This window comes from Dipodomys spectabilis, unplaced genomic scaffold (genome assembly GCF_019054845.1).
Source record: "Dipodomys spectabilis isolate Male_0828 unplaced genomic scaffold, ASM1905484v1 ptg000032l, whole genome shotgun sequence".
Taxonomy (NCBI): domain Eukaryota; kingdom Metazoa; phylum Chordata; class Mammalia; order Rodentia; family Heteromyidae; genus Dipodomys; species Dipodomys spectabilis.
In genome coordinates this window covers 18,679,387-18,698,375 of record NW_024870709.1, presented here as the reverse complement: position 1 = coordinate 18,698,375, position 18,989 = coordinate 18,679,387, and the positions used below count along the sequence as shown (strand labels likewise).

The 18,989-nt window shown below is 35.7% G+C and overlaps 1 protein-coding gene across 1 annotated transcript in view; it reads right to left on the bottom strand.

Annotated features, from left to right (window-relative positions):
- Nucleotides 1–18,121, bottom strand: part of Htr1f (5-hydroxytryptamine receptor 1F) — a 53,893-nt gene extending 35,772 nt beyond the window's left edge. Inside the window, exon 1 of the mRNA XM_042676705.1 lies at nt 18,090–18,121. The gene's annotated coding sequence lies outside the window, so the exon portion shown is untranslated. The remainder of the gene's footprint in view (nt 1–18,089) is intronic.
- Between the last annotated feature and the right edge of the window lie 868 nt (nt 18,122–18,989).

Here is an 18,989-nt window from a genome sequence, read left to right as displayed (position 1 = left end):
CTTGTAATTTTTAATTTGGATTTTCAAGATTATTTGATGATACAATTTTATTTTAAGATGACATAATTAAAGGATGTAGATCTTATCCTTATGAGTTTAAATAGATAATTACAAAAAGAGAGCTTGTTGGTAGATTGCACTTGAGTAATAGAAATAATACTTTTATGCTCTAGAAATTTAACTTTAAGTTCCTAAGTGCTTCTGATCTAACAGGTTGTTATTTATTAGATTTGGAAATTATTCTTGTTAAGTGACGGAAATACTCGAGGGATTGTGATGTGTAAAAATTTGTAGCTGCAATTTAAAATGTCTAGGGAAACTGAATTAATCTGGTTTATAAATGATGGTAAATGTTTTGAGGAAATTAATCTGTCAAATTTTTAAGGCAATTGAGCACTTGATCAAATAGAAGAGACATGAATGTGTTATTATTATCTTTAAGTAGTGGTACAAGTAAGTTGCCATTTAACAAAGCAGCTTCAAATATAATGCCCAATGTCATCCCTTTGAACATTCTTACCCATTCCTCCCCTCCCCACCCCAACCCTCATTCTTCTTAATTTTCTAGAATATACATTGCATTCTCCCTCTTTTCTTCATTTGTCTACCCATTTCCCTTGACCCCACCCCAGCTCTTTCAAGTACATACTTCCTCGTGATGTATTTTTGTTGAACTTTGATATGCCTTTTACAAAAAGTTACACCGTTGGAGTTCTCCATTAATCTACCACATTTCAGTTAGTACATTTGTGTACACTTGCATACTACCCAATGTATTTATTTATAGGTCTGTAAGTGAAATCTAGCTTCCATATATTTTGTCCTTCTGGATCTTACTTACTTCACTTGACATAATTTTTTCCAAGTCTTTCCATTTCTTTATAAATGGCACAATATTATTCTTCTTAATGGCTGAGTAAAATTCCATTCTCTGTGTACACACACACACACACACACACACACACACACATGCACACACACATTTTCTTGACCCACTGAGGGGCATCAGGGATACCTTGTCTATGGTGAATACTGCTGCACCAGTTGTGCTGGTGGCTTTACTGTATTCTGTTTATTTTGTTGTTAAAAGCACTACATTATATTTACATTAATAGACAGAATTTCTCTTGGAAGATTTGAGAATAGTAAACTTGTAATTTTAAAAAATGAATGCAATTGAAAATGTCAGGGATTGTGTATTGAAATCCCTCTGTACAGCTACTTTTCAAAAGGCATAGGTTGGTGCCATTCTCTCACACTTATAGTCTTAGCTACGCAGGAGGCTAAGAGATAAGGATAATAGTTCAAAGCCAGCCATGGCAGAAAAGTCCCTTTGAGACTCTTATGTCCATGCAAAAACTTGAAGTGGAGCTGTGGTTCAAAGTGGTAGAGTGCTAGCCTTCAGCCAAAGTGCTCAGGGACCAATGCCCAGGCCCTGATTTCAAGCTCTACAACTGACAAAAAAAAAAGAAGTAAAATAGAGGCCTGAGGATTGCAGTTCAAAGCTAGCCTGGGAAGGAGAAGTCTGTGGGATTTTTGCCTCCAATTAGCTACCAGAAAACTGGAAGTGACAATATGGCTCAAAGTGCTAGAGTGCTAACCATGAGGCAAAAAGCTCAAAGACAGTATCCAGGACCTGAGTTCAATCCCCCTCACCCCCCAAAAAAGTCAGTGTCTATTAGCATTCTTTTGTATTTATATACACAGATCCCTATTTTTGGACATTCAGAAATAATTGATTTAACTTAGAGTTGGGGGCCAGTTTCAGCTGAAACTTATAGTTTAATATTGATTTTTAGAACTTCATTTGGAGTAATTTGGAATACTGAGACATACCTTCCCCTTCCATCATTTCAGCAGGTCCATCATATTCATGAGGCCTTACTGGCGGTGTTATCTTGATTACTTAGGGAAGTGTGACAGGTTCTCCATTGAATTTTTTTTACCTTTCCCTTGAATATTCTTCTTTGCCCATATTCAAAGGAAAGTGTTGGACAGCTTTTGTGGCTGTGGTACCAGAAATAATTTACAAGGTACTTTTATGCCATTAAAATGTATTCAGTGTTTTATTGAAATTAGAATTACATTTTCAGCACAAGTGTTTGGTATAAGAATTGTGATCTAAACTCAAAGGCCACCAGGTATAACTCAGCATTAATTATTAATATAATTTTCATTCATCAGGTAGTAGGTTAGCAGTTACTGAATGCAATATATTTCTAGTCATAAAATAACCAAATTGTAAAAGTCAGAGTATCAAACATTGCTCCTTTAAGGAAAACAAAACATTCAATCTAATCATTTAGATTATTTAAAAAAATCTTATTTTAAAAGTAGCATTTAGGGGCTGGGAAGGTGGCTCAGTGGTAGAGCGCTTGCCTTGCATGCCTGAGGCCCTGGATTCGATTCTTCAGCACCACATTAGCAAAAAGAAAAAAGCCAGAAGTGGCGCTGTGGCTCAAGTGGTAGAATGCTAGCCTTGAGCTGAAGAGCTGAGGGACAGTGCCCAGGCCTAGGGTTCAGGCCCCACGACCGGACCCCCCCCTCAAAAAAAAGTAGCTTTTAATCACTTACTATTTTCCTTGTAGCTTCTCAAACCTTGATATATGAGAGATTTCTATTTATGTCTAAATCTTGTTAGTGAAAAATGTCCTAATTTGGAAGAGAAGAAAAGTTGTTCTTTAAATTCAAGTTGATAAAAATAGGTCTTCTGTGTTTTAGAAACCATAAAACCTTTCAACAACCTAAAATCTAAAAATGCAGAGTCTTCCATTATAATTGGGCAATGACAGGTGGTAACATGAAAAATATTTTTTTGTATTATAAATTGTCATTCAAAATTTTATGGATATACTTCCTTTTGTTCTTCCTAAAACAATAGTAATTACAGATGCTAACCTTGCTTATTTTGTATTCTACAGTGTTTTAAGCACTTAAAGTTCATTTGCTCATTTAATCTCTTAATCTTGGGCTGAAAATATTCTTCCAATATTGCATAAAGGACACTGAGTTTGAAATAATTCAGTAAGGGATAGGAATGCATGGACTGTGGAAGTTTAGTTACTATTATAACAATCAATAATGACATCTCTTGATATGAAATTTTCTGAGGTTAAATAGTCCATAAAGTCCATTTTCTTTATCTCACAATGACACATCATGTTTGGAAAGAATAACTTAAACTTTCATAAAACACTCAATTTTTTCATAAGAGGAGTTGATTGTTTTTAAGGGTTGGTTTCTATCTTCCATTCTATTGTTTTAGCTCCCTTATCGAAGAGTAGATGGCTATAGGTCTGTAGGTTCATTTCTGGGTTTTCAATTCTATTCCATTGGTCCTGAGGTCTGTTCTTATGCCAATACCAAGCTGTTTTGATTACTATGGCTTTATAGTAGAGTTTGAAATTTGGTATTGATATTCCTCCAGCAGTGTTCTTTCCGTTGAGGAGCGTTTTTGCTATTCGGGGTCTTTTATTGTTCCATATGAATTTTTGGATTGCCTCTTCTATTTCCTTGAAGAATGAGGGTGGAATTTTGATAGGTATTGCGTTGAATTTGTAGATAGCCTTGGGAAGTATTGCCATTTTCACGATGTTAATCTTTCCAATCCAGGAGCATGGGAGGTTTTGCCATTTTTTAAGTTCTGTGTTGATTTCCTTTTTCAAGATTTTAAAGTTTTCATCATAGAGGTCCTTCACTTCTTTAGTTAAGTTAATTCCTAGGTATTTTATTTTTTGTGGGGCTATTACAAATGGAGTTGCTTTCCTAATTTCAGCCACACTTTTCTCATTGTTGGCATACAGAAAAGCCATTGATTTTTGGGGGTTAATTTTATAACCTGCTACTTTGCCAAAGTTTTGAATCAGCTTGAGTAATTTGGGAGTGGAGTCAGCCTCTTCAGTAAATGGTGCTGGCAAAACTGGTTAACTACATGTAGAAAACTAAAGCTAGATCCTTATATATCACCCTGCACCAGAATCAACTCCAAATGGATCAAAGACCTTGAAGTCAAAGCAGACACTCTGAAAACATTACAGGATGGAATAGGAGAAACCCTGGGTCTCCTTGGCTCAGGCCGAAATTTTCTGAATAGAGACCCGGAAACACAACAAATCAAAGAAAGGCTGGACAAATGGGATTGTATAAGGTTGCAGAGCTTCTGCAGGGCAAATGACATAGCTAGCAAGATCAATAGAAAGCCCACGGACTGGGAGAAGATCTTTACTAGCCATACAACGGACAAGGGTCTCATATCTAAAATATACTTGGAACTCAAAAAATTAAACCACCCAACAACAAATCCTCAAAGAAACAACTGCCCAATAAGTAAGTGGGCGAAAGACTTAAAGAGAAGCTTCTCTGAAGAAGAAAGAAGGATGGCCAATAGACACATGAAGAAATGTTCAACATCCCTAGCCATAAAAGAAATGCAAATCAAAACAACATTGAGATATCACCTCACTCCAGTTAGAACAGCAAAAATCAAGAACTCTAACAACAACAGATGCTGGAGGGGATGTGGACAGAAAGGAACCTTACTTCATTGTTGGTGGGAATGTAAACTTGTTCAACCACTTTGGAAAGCAGTATGGAGGTTCCTCAAAAGACTCCACATAGAGCTCCCCAATGACCCAGCAATCCCACTTTTGGGCATTTACCCAAATGATCACAAACAAGGCCACACTAAAGCTACCAGCACAACTATGTTTATTGCAGCATTATTTACCATAGCTAAGACATGGAACCAACCCAGATGCCCCTCAGTAGATGAATGGATCAAGAAGATGTGGTATATATACACAACGGAATTCTATGCCTCCGTCAGAAAGAATGACATTTCCCCATTTGTTAGGAAATGGAAAGGCTTGGAAAAAATTATATTAAGTGAAGTAAGCCAGGCCCAAAGAAACATAGGTCCCATGGTTTCCCTTATTTGCAATATCTAGTATAGGTATGAGTCAAGCGGAAAAAGTCAGATAATGTGATGTTAGGAAAACGAAACCTCAAATATGTATTTTAATGTTTTTGTTTCTTTCATGCATGTGTTTCTAACGCATTTATAAGATTATTTCTTTGTTGCTTTGTATGTCCCTCCCCCACAGTGTAACCCCCGCTTTCACTATATTTGATGTCAGTATAACATGTGGAGGAGATGGGGACAAACAAGTCGTTTAAGGATTCAGGTGGACCTGTTGCAACAATGAGAAGTACAAAATGTCATGTCAAAACCAGCTTTACAATGTCGGTGGGGGGGGGGGTGGGGGGGTATGATTGGGTGGGAGGGAGGGGGGAGGCTGGGAAGGGAGGTGAAGGGTAAACAAAGGAGGAGGCTGCAATGCTTGGTAAGAAATGTATGCATTATCCTGCCCATGTAATTGTAACCCCTCTGTACAGTATGTTCTCAAATAAAATAAAATAAAATTAAAAAAAAATTAAAAAAAAAAAAAAAAAAGGGTTGGTTTCTAGTGAAGCTCTTTAGAGAAGTCTTTGTCTAATGAGGTGCTTCTCTGTGTCACACAGAAGATATTCATGAATGAATCCTGGAAATTTTCTATCTGCAGAAATACTGCAAATGTGAATAAAAGAGGACAAAAAGAAAAAAATGAAGTTTATTGACAGTTTTTGGAATATGACTTGTTTGCTTTCATCAACTCAGCCTAGATTAAAGGAATTAAAGCTCAGTAGTGTAGGCCCGTGCACATACAGCCAGAGGGCGGCAGAGCCTCTGTGGTGGTGGACAGTAAATAGCTCTGCCTGGGAAGCCTTGTGCGTCTCCCCACCCAGCTGGCACATCAACAGCAGCTGTTTAAATGCGTTGAGTCCTACTGAATCACAAGCAATATGCCAAGCTATTCTCGGGACACAAAAGTGAGACAAATTAATTTCCTGAGATGGTTACAATTTTAATATTCCTTATGTGATTAAAAAATTGATTTGGGAAATATTCAGTGCCTTATTAGGGGCAAAGCATGCTGGAATGCTCACATATAAAATTATATACATTGATTCCAAATACCTTCCAAACTAATGAGTACTGTGAAGCAAAGTACTATTATGCTACTTACAGCAGAATTTTAACATTGGGATGAATGTAACCACATACAAAGAAACAGTGACAACTATATAGACTAATCATCTAATAAACTAAAGAATATGTGAGATACTGCTTTGTATACTACTAACAAATACATTGGGAATTGGTACAAATACAGAATTGCATGCACTTGGCTTGCACAATTATTTGTGCTCAGTACAATTATGGGATTTGACAAAGAAAGAAGTACTTTATGTGTGTGTGCATTTATGATGTGTAATACTTAAGTCAGGATAATTAGTGTATTGTAACCTCAGACAGGTACCATTTCTTTATGTTGAGAAAATGTTTATGCCCTGAATGAACCTCTTGGAGGTCTAGATCTAGCTTGTGGGAGATTCTGTCTTAGCACGTCTGGGTTGGGATCTAGGGTCTATTTTTCTAAATAGCTACCAAGTGAAGCCATGTAATGTTAGTGCTGTCTGCCTCCAGCTTACTTAGGAAAAGTTTGCCTGCTGATTTGTGAAGCTCCTTCCTCTTTCAGAGGTTAGACTTGTATTGTGTTTGGCATATTGATAATGGTATTGTTTTAGTGAGGAAGTTATTTTTTGTAAATACAAATGCAGTATCTTTGGACCCCAAGTAGACCAACAAGTTTCAAAGATTTTATTGGCTCTAAACCGGTATAGAAAAGTAATTTCTGCAGACATGCAAGGGTGATCTTGGACCAGATGAGACAAGCCTGCTTAGATGTGGGCTTGACTTATACACACAGTGTTCTATACATGATTTTGCTCAGTAAACTTGAGTATATTTATCTAGCTTCAAGAGTAGGACAAGCAAGTCACCGATGGCTCATGCCTCTAATCCTAGGTACTCAGGATGCTGAGATCTGAGATTTAAAACCAGCCCAGGAAGGAAAGTCCATGAGACTCTTATCTCCAATAAACCACCAGAAAACTAAAAGTGGTGCTGTGGCTTAAGTGCTAGAGCACTCACCTTGAGCTGAAGAGCTGAGGAACAGCACCCAGGCCCAGAATTCAAGTCCCACGACTGACAAAAAAAAAAAAAAAAGGACTAGCGCAAGTGGTGGATGCATTTCCTCACCTGCAGAACAGGAGAGAAAGGAGGTTTGCTTCCTGTCATTTGTAACCTCAGTGATTCCATAGGATTTTAGCTACAAAAACCAAAGTCATATGTGAAGACAACATTTCTTTATGGCTTTATCATACAAAATAACATTCTATTAAAACTTCATTCTTATCGCTGTCTGCAATGTGACAGCTTACATACTAAAAAAACCATCTGGTCTGGTTGGCCTTACTCCAGAAACCTAATTCAGGCCAATTTTGTAATATACAGTATCTTTTTAGGCTGATTAACCATTTACTTGGAACTAATATGCTACAGTAATGAGCAGCAATAATAAATTCTTGTGCTAGTATTTCTTGATTTCAATGAAAGAAAACAGAGCTGGAGAGGGAAATACACACACACACACACACACACACGCGCGCGCACACACACACACACACACACACACACACACACACAAACTGTGTTGTGACCACTGTGAGTTTTAAAGCCCAGGCTTGCAAAAGAACTAGAAGCAGATTAATATCATGCTTAATTTTATCAAGTAAAAGGAAGCTATTGGTGAAAGTTTCACACAAAATACCATTGTACTAAAGCACATGATATCAATATGATAAAATAAAGTTAATAAACTATCCGTGCATCTAAGAACTAAGCCGTATTTGCAATCACGGTACTATATTTTGATATTTGAAAAGGTAGCCACTGATATTTGAAAAAGAATTCATGAGGTATATGAGGTTGGATTAAAACTTGTAGTAGACTTAGACTACAATGCATAGAGGAACAAGGGTAGAGTGATCTGGAGATGATGTCATCTTGGTACAAAGAAAGCAAAAGAAAACTGTAAGTAACAGTGCAATGACCCAAGTAGACAGTTTGGCTATGAATGAAGTTTTATTGGCTTAATCTCAGAATAGGAATGTAGCTCTGAAGACATTCACAAGGAAACATGGACCAGATGAAATAAGTCTGCTCAAAACCTAGAGAAATATTTTTTAGAAAGTAAGCTTTCAGATTTAATTGTATGCTAGTCAAATGAAAGTCACACACTAGATTTCCTTCTAGATTTAGCCATTAGAAATACTATATATAAAGAGAGTTGAGTTACTCTAATTCTATTTGCTTTTCTTGTTTACTATTTCCACAATGTGTACTCCATTTGGTTTTCATTTCATTTCATTATTGGGTAATATTGCAACAATCTAACTGTAAAACTCTTCCTTGCTGAAGGGACAAAAGGCCATTTAAACAATAAGAAAGGCATGAACTGTTGATGCAGGTTGGACTTCAGGGGCATTTTATGGAATGAAAGAAAACCCTATAGTCTCTACATTTCACATACTGAATTGTTTTATTTATAACCTCAAAATGACACAGATGGAGAGATAGAAACTGATGTGCTGGCAATTAGGAAGTGTGGCTATGGAAGGAAGTGCAGGTGTAACTACAACAGGATAGTATGATCGATTTTTGTGGCGATATAAACACACCTTGTTTCATACACAGTGATTACTTGAATCTACACAGTTGATAAAATGCCAGAAATAAACAGGTGCATTATACCATACCTAATTTTCTGGTTATGACACTGTATTGTATTTAGGTAAACTGTAACTCTCTGGGGGACCAGGTCAAGTGTGCAAGCAATCCCTTTGTATGATTCTTGCAATTTTGTGTTACCTTAGTAATTATTTTTAAATATAAAAAGGAGTATTATTATTAGTAAATGATAAAATGTCTTTAATCACTCACAATCTTACCAGGAAATTTCACATTTAAGATAGATTTTTACATATTCTGCTATACATTCGAGATACTAAATAAACCCCCATGGGAAATCTTGGAATATGTTTTTCATAAAGTTGAAAAGAAAAAAAAACAATCTTGTATGTTCAGTTACCTCACCTGCACATTATATTTTACTAACCAAAACTTTTGAAGTGTAAAGTCAAAAATAAGAAGCAAACAGCAACAGTTGGAATAAAGAAGTGTTTCATGGATTTTTTTTTTACTGATTTTTTTTCTGTGTAGACATAAAGGTTCCTTCTGTGTCAGGCTACAGAAAATATCTTCTGTTTGAAAGCTGCTGTATAGATTGAGGATATAAATTGATGAATGTGATATTAGTTTTCTTAGAAATGGGGCCAGCCTTGAAACAGCAAAACTATGCTCAACTTCTCTGTGTGGTTTGTATTCAGTACTACGAGGGCTGAGTATACAGACACAAGAAAATGTAACGGAGTGATATTTAAATCCTTACTTATGACAGTCAAATTAAAAGACATTCAAGAACACATGAGTGGGCAGTGTAAAGAGACAAATGGTTGAGTTCAACCATATATGAATCTACAATATCTGTGGAAATTGGTAAATGCAATCCCACAATAATTTGGATAAAAGTGAATTGAGTTTAGTGGGAGTAACCATTGAGGAAAAGTGAAGAAGTGATAAATACCACATGAAATTATTCTTGGGATTATGTATGGTTGTCAAGGAAAGGAGGCAGATGTGACAGAGGGTAGAAAAAGATGTTTTGTTATGTTGTTTTTTTTCCTACAGTATATGTGTACAATTCAATCCGGTTTCATTTCAGTCTATTTCAGAGTGCTCTTGCAACAATTTAAATTTATAACTCTTCAACTACACAGCAATAAACATGCCGTTACAATAATATAAAGAACAAACCTTTGGAATGTACAGTCGCTCTGATGGAGTTTAAGAACATAGCTACAAGGAAATCAAAGGCAATTGCAAGAGAAAACAACAAACTATTGATACATACAAGTGCATGTATTGAGTAAAAAAAATGCCAACATCCAGGTTTTATGTACTGTATTATTTCATAACAAAATTATACTGATTAAAAAACAGAGTAGATTTTTTTTGGGGAGGTGCGGTCGTGGGGCCTGAACTCTGGGCCTGGGTGCTGTCCCTCAGCTCTTCAGCTCAAGGCTAGTACTCTTGAGCCACAGCGCCACTTCCGGGTTTTTCTTTTTTGCTTATGTGGTGCAGAGAAATTGAACCCAGGGCCTCATGCATGTAAGGCAAGCTCTCTACCACTGAGCCACCTTCCCAGCCCCCAGAGTAGATATTTTTAGTAGAGGAAAAGTTTGGGTTGAAAATGGAGGGAAGTGTATGCGTGGGGAAAGAGTTGACTTAAAGTACTGACATGAGTGGAAAGGACGGGATGCAGAGGAGGGGTATGAGAAGGGCTCGTGCTCCATCAAGAGGAGACAGAGCACAATCGAGATGAAGGTTTAACTAGTAACCACTTTGACGTTTACTCCAGGTCACTCAGCCTTTTCGTCCCTTATTGGGAAGCAGTTATTAAATCATTAAGATTGCTTTTATTTATTCTTTACTCAATGCATTCTTTTGCAAATATGTCTAGTTTCTTCCTAGAAATATCTTTTATATTCTAAAAGAAACTGTTCAATAGTCTTAAATATTACTTCCAGATGGCATACATAGAGAACAAATAAGTTCTATAAAAATACCAAGAACCACATTAAAATACAACACTGATTATGGGGAAGAATTAAAAATAAAAGTATCAGCTATCAAAATTCTTGTCTCAAGTCTCAAAAATCTCAAGTGTCTCACATAAAAAGTCTCATATAAAATGGCATTATATTTGCACACAATTCGCTCATATCCTCCTGTACTTTAAGATTAGAGTACTTGTATTAGTTAATAACATGCAAATGATCTGTAATGCAAATGGCCATACTGTTCTAGTTTAAAAATAATGACAAGAGAAAAGTCATTAGTGTTTGGTAAAAATGCAATTTTAAAGAAAAAAATATTGTCAATCCATAGCTAGTCCAATCTTCAGATTCAGAATCTATGAATATGGAAAATTGACTGTATATCATCCTTCATTTAGAAATATAACTGAATAAATTAAGAACATGATTATTGAGTAGTTTGCAACAATTAGAATGTTTACCCTATTAAGCAGTTTCTTATCATATATAAAAATATTCCTGGGTTAATCAGCAGCTATGTATATAAGAGAATGAAATAATTTTCTTTTAAAAATAAGATTAAATATGTAGGGACTAATTCTAAAATTAGTTTTTGAAACTGCAGGTAACTGCTTTTTTTGTCCAGGGTAAAAAGGCAAAGAGGATTCTTTATATAAGTGCTTTATAGTGCTTTGTAGGGGTCTCTGAGTTGCTCATTGAAGACTTATTTCCTTGTTTCCACCTCAAATGTTATGACTAGGTTGGAAATAAATAAGGTTAAAAATGTCTGAGCTGGGTGCTGGTGCCTTATGCCTGTAATCCAAGCAACTCAGGAGGATAAGTTCTGAACATTATGGTTTGAAGCTAGCCCGGGCAGGAAAGTCTGTAGACTCTTTATCTCCAATTAATCATTCCCAAACTGGTAGTGGAGCTGTGGCTCAAAGTGGTAGAGCACTAGCCTTGAGCACAAAAGATCAGGGTCAGTGCCCAAGCTCTGAGTTCAAGCCCCCTGACCAACGAAAAAAATATCTACATCTTTTTAGCAAGTAGATTAAGTTATTTTGGTATGACAGGCTCAGGGACACTTGGGAAATTACCAGAAAAGCAGGAGGTTTGGTGATTTCTTAGTTCCAATTTGGATACATTGTAGGCACTTGGTGAGGCAGAAGCCTATGTACTAAATGCCTATAATTAAGAATAACTCTCATGAAAAACATTCTGCTAGGGGAAATGATGACAAAATTTCCAGCAGATTTAGGAGCAGAAGAAAAAGAACACCATAGACAAAAACACTAGTGCACTTTTTGCAGAGTAAAATTTCTAACCACAAGGAAAAACTTCACTTGCTGAGCTGTTTGTTGATAACTGAAAAGAGTATGATAAAGAATTCCAGCAGTTTAAAGACAAGAAACAAAAAGAAATATCATCCCTACTTCTCCACAATGCATTAACTTGGGAAACGATAAAAATTCAAATGTTTTTAATATAATTTTCAAGCCACTATCCTAATGATACAAACTTTTGATAATGTCAAGTCTGGCAGACAATGCTGCTGCTTGATTCTTCCTAAGGAGGTAGTTTTTCTGTCTTTTTTATGAAGTCATTAAAATCTGGTCAACTTATCGTCTTCCTGCTATTCTTTACATGTGACTAATTAATTCACTGCTCATGATCAGTAGGTGATGAAGTATCTTAACCATGAATAATAGAATCCACACAAGTTAATTCTTAGCCGTAAGCAAAGTTAAAAATATATGTACATATATGCACACACACACTGGAACATGATAAATTATATAGGACTCTAGACATTCACATATTGAGGCCCAATATTGAGGCTCCATGTATTACATGTTGAGGAGGATGTGCATAGGAGTAGCTGACAAAGCTACTCAACAGCTATGTGCAGATGATCAGATAAAATAATATTCTATGAAATGAACTTCAAGAAAAGGAAACAGGAGATATTGTTTAGTTGTCATTGTTGCTGTTTTTGCTTTCTTTTCCTTTTGTCTTGTTTCTTAGTTTGGTTGTTTTTGGGAGGCTAAGAGAGGGCACATAAAAGGTGGAACAGGGTTGAATGAATACAACAGTAATACTCAGTAGACATAATATGGATAAATAAACTGGATATCTTGTGGGTAGGGATGGGAGGAAAAACCCAAGAGAGCTGGGGAGACATGGTTCAAAAAGAATTGTATTCATTACTCATGACCTGATCCATAACTATAGCCCTCTGTATATCAACTTTACAATAACAATGAAAAAGAAGCTTATTGCAAGCAAAAACTTAATGTGCTCCTAAAATAAAATTTGGGATTATCTGTAGACACAAATGTTCTATTCTGATTCATGTAACTATAACCCCTCTATATATCAACTCTGCAATCATCATCATCATCATCATCATCATCTTGTGAGACAGGTGTCCAAATGTTTACCTTAGCTTTGGTCTTTAGCTGAATGAGGAAGGCCTGTGAAGAGAACCTTAGAAATTCTCTGGGTGGTAGTGGGAGAACAACAAGGGAAGGGGTAACAATGCTTGACAAGAAATGTACTCATTGCCTTACTCATGTAACTGTAACCCTTCTGTACAGCATCTTTACAATAAAATAAAATTTAAAAAAAAGAATGAAGAGTAAAGGATTTATAATCAGTGAAAAAAAAGAAACTCTCTCGGTTACCTTAGGACAGAAAGGTCCTAAGTTAACCTTCACTTAGACCAAGATGGTAGGAATAAATATTTTAGTACTAACTTGAAATAGGACAGAGGTTTGAAAACCAAGTGTTTATTTCGAAGATTGTTCAAATTATGCTTTATTGCATTTCAGTTCATCTTGTATAATAAACTGGCACAATATGCTTAATTATCTAATAACTTTTAAACAGGGGCTTTGAAATTTCTCAAGTTTGAAATTTCAATTGTAAAATACTCTTTTCATGTAAATAAGAGAAAAAGCATATGCAGTCAAGTTTTTCTCTAGGATTCTTAGTGTTTTTAGGGGGAGGAGGAGTATTATATAGAAATAGTGTTTCCATAGATATTGTATTTTTTAGGACACAAAATACAAAAATTAGTACAGTTTGACAAAGGAAGTTCAGATATAAACATTTTAAATAGGTAAGTTCAATAGACACAATGATAACACCTTCCATTACCTGTTGGTTATTTGTAGAACTTCAAGCATCTTCTAGATGCCATGATGCTGTTATTCACTAAGAGATTGATGTGCAAGGACAAATAGTACAGAAGTAGAACTAACAGGGCAGAACACATGACAAAGATACATTTCAAAGTACACCTAAGATAAGAAGTGCCTGAGTTTCAGAGATGAAAGTAAGGTTGGCCGAGTTTAGTTTTATTTTTGTTTTTGTCCGTTTTAGGGCTTGAACTCTAGGCGTGGGTGCTATTCCTGAGCTCTTCCTTCAGCTCAAGAGGAATACCACTTGAGTCACAGCACCACTTCTGGTTTTCTGATGCTTAGTTGGGGGTAAGAGTCTCATGGACTTTCCTGGGTAGCTTTGAACTGAGATCCTCAGATATCAGCTTCCTGAGTAGCTAGGATTACAAGTGTGAGCCACAGGCACCTGGCTTTGACCAAGTTTAAAGAAGAACTTATCTAGGAATACTGAGAGTTAACAAGACATACAGACAGGGAAAAATATTCTTGTTGAAGGGACGGATCACATAAGGCACCATGAACTTTATGAAGAAGTCAAGGAAGGAAAAAGAAAAATGAGTAGCAAAGCTGGTTTGCTGTGAGAAAATATATATGAGAAAAATATAAAAAGAAAGAATAATTTTTCATTTTGTTTGTAATATAGATATTGATTTCTAATAAAACAAGAATAACAGTAATATGAAAAGAAATAGTTTCCAATATTGTATCAGGATCGGAAGAGCCATAGGAATAAACAGATTCTCTGAGACAAAATAGATGTCTCATCCAGGTTGCCTAATATGTTTAAGAAGGAAGAAGTAATTGGTTCTCAAATGACAACAGTACCAGAGGGTTAGGAAAGCATGCACAGTTTCAGGATACCATCTGATGGTTCTTAGATTTGGTAGCAGAATACAAGAGGGAAGAACTATTTGGTTGGTCATCCAAAGGTGTCAACAAGTATCATTTAAAATAATGTCATCTCATTTAGTTCTCACAGACCTGCAAAGTTTTAATTGTTATTTCAAAGTCTAATATTGGTTAAACAAAGGTCCAGAGAGATGAATTACCTAAGATCATAACCTCTGCGGGGGGGGGGGGGGTGAATAGAGAAGGATTTGAAACCCTGCCTGTGTGGTATTGCAATGAAGACTCATCTCCTACCTCAAGTATAAAACTCGAGTATGATTCAGGGATCAGGCTTTGGGACATGATTCTGAGAGAACTCTTTTCTGGTTTTGTGGGAAAGGAATATTATAGTCAGGAGCGAAATGAATGCACCTCCACGAGTGAGAATTGATGTCTTTTAAAAAGGTCATGGTGCCAAAGGAAAGAGAAAAGATGCCCAAACTACTTTGTATGCAGAACTCAGAGGATATGGTGACTCATTTTATATATAACATGAAGGGAAGGCAGGAATGACTTTTCTGGCAAAAGAGATTGGAAAAGAGAGGAACTGTCAACCAGCACATAAAATATGGGAGGAGGAACAACTATCTTGATTATGAGATTAAATATGACTTGAATATAATCAAGAATACTTTAGTAACTTTTAGATACAGTAAAGAGAAACCACAGACAACTTTTAAAAATTCTAGCAATTAGCTTATTGCGGGGCCAGGCATATGACAATAAGATGAACTACAAATTCATTATTCTTGTGGTTAGAATACTGCTGAAAATTGTTATTCAGGATCATGTAAATGTATCAAATACAACCTTAAATTGTGGAAACAATATTATTCTGTTAGAGACATATTCAAATCACATTGGAGAATTCATTTACCATAGCTATAAATTTGTCAGGTAAATAAGAAAATGTGGAGTATGATAACAATGTATTACAGTGACAAATTCTAATGTTCTTTGGCTTATTCACAAATTCATAATAATTTGGCATAATAGCACTTCTTATTCTTATTGGCAAGTCTGAATACCATTTTTGGCTATTGGAGGAGAGACAAAATATATTCCCAAGTAGAAAAATGTATGAAGTAGGGAAGGGTGGTTGGAGAGATGGGTAACTCAAAACAGACAGTGAAAGATATGCATATCTTGTTTTTAAAACCTTCTGTTAAAAAGTAAAATGTTAAATTAAAACTGATTACAGTATATGCTCGAGTCACAAACTGGTAAAATAATGCTCTTAGTTTTAGATTAATCAACAAGAGGGTTAGAGTTACAAAAATTAAGGTCAATTTGGGGAGGAGCAAGTTTATAAGGCACATGGAGAAATTGGTATGGCACATACTTATTTTTAGATGTTGATTTTTACATATAAGAAAAAGATGTATCTAAGATGTGTGGTATCTAATTCAAAAAAATCAAAAAACTTTATATACATGTGAGAAAATAAGACAATGCAGTTTGTAGAAATGGGTTTGGGAAAGAGGGGAGAGAGATTAGAGAGAGTGATGGAGGAGGTGAGTGTGATGAAGGAGTATTATGGGCATGTATGGACATGTCAGAATGACCCCTCCTTTGTACAACTCATTGATGTTGATAAAAAAAAAGTGAGAAAAATGTCTTACAGGAGTCAGAGCTGGGTTTATATTTCACAGATTTCTGCATATATAAATTATTTTCAGTGATAGGGATAACTGAGAAAATCTGAGTGTCAACAAATAAGGGAAGAAGACTGAAGAAATGAAGCATTTCAATACCTGAAGTATTGAAAATGAAGATAGGTAGTCTTTGAAGTAGACATTGCATGGGCAAGAATCTTGAATCAAGCAACTTATATTATCTATCACATCTGAGAATGAGTGCACTGTGAAAGTAAAACTTTTATGAAGAATGATAGGGAAAATTAGGACCACTGGGATATTGTAAATCTAATATATAAAATTGTAAACTAATGTCAATGGCTGAAAATATTTGTCATATCAGATTCACTATGGCTGTCCACTTAGTAAAACAACCATTTGTTAAGCAGAAGCCTCTAAGTTATATACACATACATACTTACATACACAGCTTAATAGTCTCAATAATCATGTTCATGTATATAAAACTTAAACTTTTATAAAAATCTTCTTTGATTAATACAGACAACTATGTAAGTTTTTGAAAGTGAATATTATTACATTTTTATGACAAGTACAATGGATTCTGTGAAGTTTATTGACTTCAATAACACCTGTACCTAGGACCAAACAGACCTATTTTTGTTAACTGCACAAAGATTTGTAGAATTCCAAAATCTGTTGTTCTTACCAATATCAGAATTTATTATTTAGTTTGATTTCTTATGGACACTTAGATTCAGAGGCAATTCATATGGATTGTGTTGGTGGTGTAGGTATACAATGACTGCAGCCTATGAAGTATACCACCTGAGCAACGCATACATGATTGTGCTCCAAATGAAATTTTAAATAGCATCTCAACATTGAGAGATTAAAAACTACAATTTATTTTTCATCCCATCAAGGCAATTACATCTTTTGAAATAAGGAAAAAGAAAAAATAGGATTCTTAACATGATGATTACTATTGGTATGATTATTGAATTTAAAGTTTCGTGGGTTTTTTTTCTGCTACAGTATTTTAAATTTTATCTTTCCCTGCTATCCACTTTTGTTCTTTGCTTTTGTGCACTCATCCACATGTGCTCTTAGCAATATTTCCAAGTTTCTATCATGTTTTCTTCGTGAAGGTTTTTGTTTCAACCATCCTTTCATTCACCTTTAAATGCTATAAAGATTAGTGAACTATGAAAAAACTGAATCTGTATTAAAGATACTGACTACTCATCTTTGCCTGACAAGAGCATCATAATCAGAGACATAGAATGTCATCAGTGGAACCATAGAATGTCATAAGTGGAGTTATCTTAGAACATTACAAGGCCATTTACTTTAACTTTTGTATCTAGACTTATATTCTCATGACTATTATGTAAATATACTGACCTGTATCACTAAGTTTAACTTAGACCTCTAGACTTTACTAACCCTGTAGCTCAGAATTCTATAACATTAAAACCTTTATAACAGACTTCCCTGCCTTACTGTAGACTGCCTACCTGATATTTCTACAATGTAATTGCATTGATTTATGACTTTCTTTTGTTCTGTTACTAGAGAACTTTGTGCAATTATTTCCATGGCAGCATATGTGAATTAGATGTGCTTCCATGGAAATAGTTTTAATTTATACTATATTCTTATTTTCTTCCCTGAAGAGTTAGGGGTTTTATGCTTATGGGACCAATTAATCAATGACTTGAGCCTTTCTGTAACAATATCCATATTGACTTTCATCCCTCTAGTTTTTCTTCTACTTTTGGTTTTTTGACTCACTACATTTTAAAATCCATTTTCTCACCAATTCTTGACTTCTTTTCTTCATGGTTTAAATCTGAGTGTGCTTGCCACAGTGTGCCAGTTGGACTGGCTGGCTTTCATTATTGCGTTCAACTTCTCATGCTTCTGTTCTTGTGAGATGTGACTGAGAGGCTCACAGCACAAGGCCGCATTACCTCAGCTCCTCCTGGAAAAAAATAATAAACACAGAGGGAGAGGGGAGAGGGAGAAGGAGACAGAGAGGAGAGAGAAAGAGAGGAAGAGGAAAAGGGAGAGAGTTAGAGAGAGGGAGGAAGAACAGGAGGAGGAGGAACAAAAAGGAGGGAGGGAAAAAGGAGAAATAGAGAAAGAGTGAGAAAGGAGGAAGATGATGAAGAGGAAGAAAGTAAAAGGAGGAGTGAGAAAAACAAGGATAAGGCGATAGTAGGAGGTAGAAGAAAAGAAGGAGAAGAAAGAGGAAGAAAAATAGGAGGAGAAAGATGACAAAGAAGAAGAAAAAGAAGAGGAGGAGGAAGAAGAAGATAGGAGGAGGAGGAAGAGGAGAAGATGGAGGTGAAGAAGAAAGTAAAAGAAAGGAGGAGGAGAAGGATGAGATTAGAAAGAAGGTAAGGAAAGAAAGAAGTTGAGAAGGAAGAGAAGGAGGAGGAGTGAAAGGAGGAGGAGGAGAAAGAGAGGAAGGAAAGGAAAAACAAATGATTTCTATATATTTGAATGAAATTTTCCAGGCACAATCATCTTTGACTCTAAACAATGACTGTTTTTCTCATCCCACTCCCACAAAAACTACATTTTAAAATGGAAGAAAGCACCAATCTTAGAGGTGAAAAAAAGAAGAAAGGCTTTGTTGTTGTTTGTGAAGGTCAACCATGATATCTTTTTTGCAAATATGTACTGTCACCTGTCTGCCAGGAATTAAGGCATT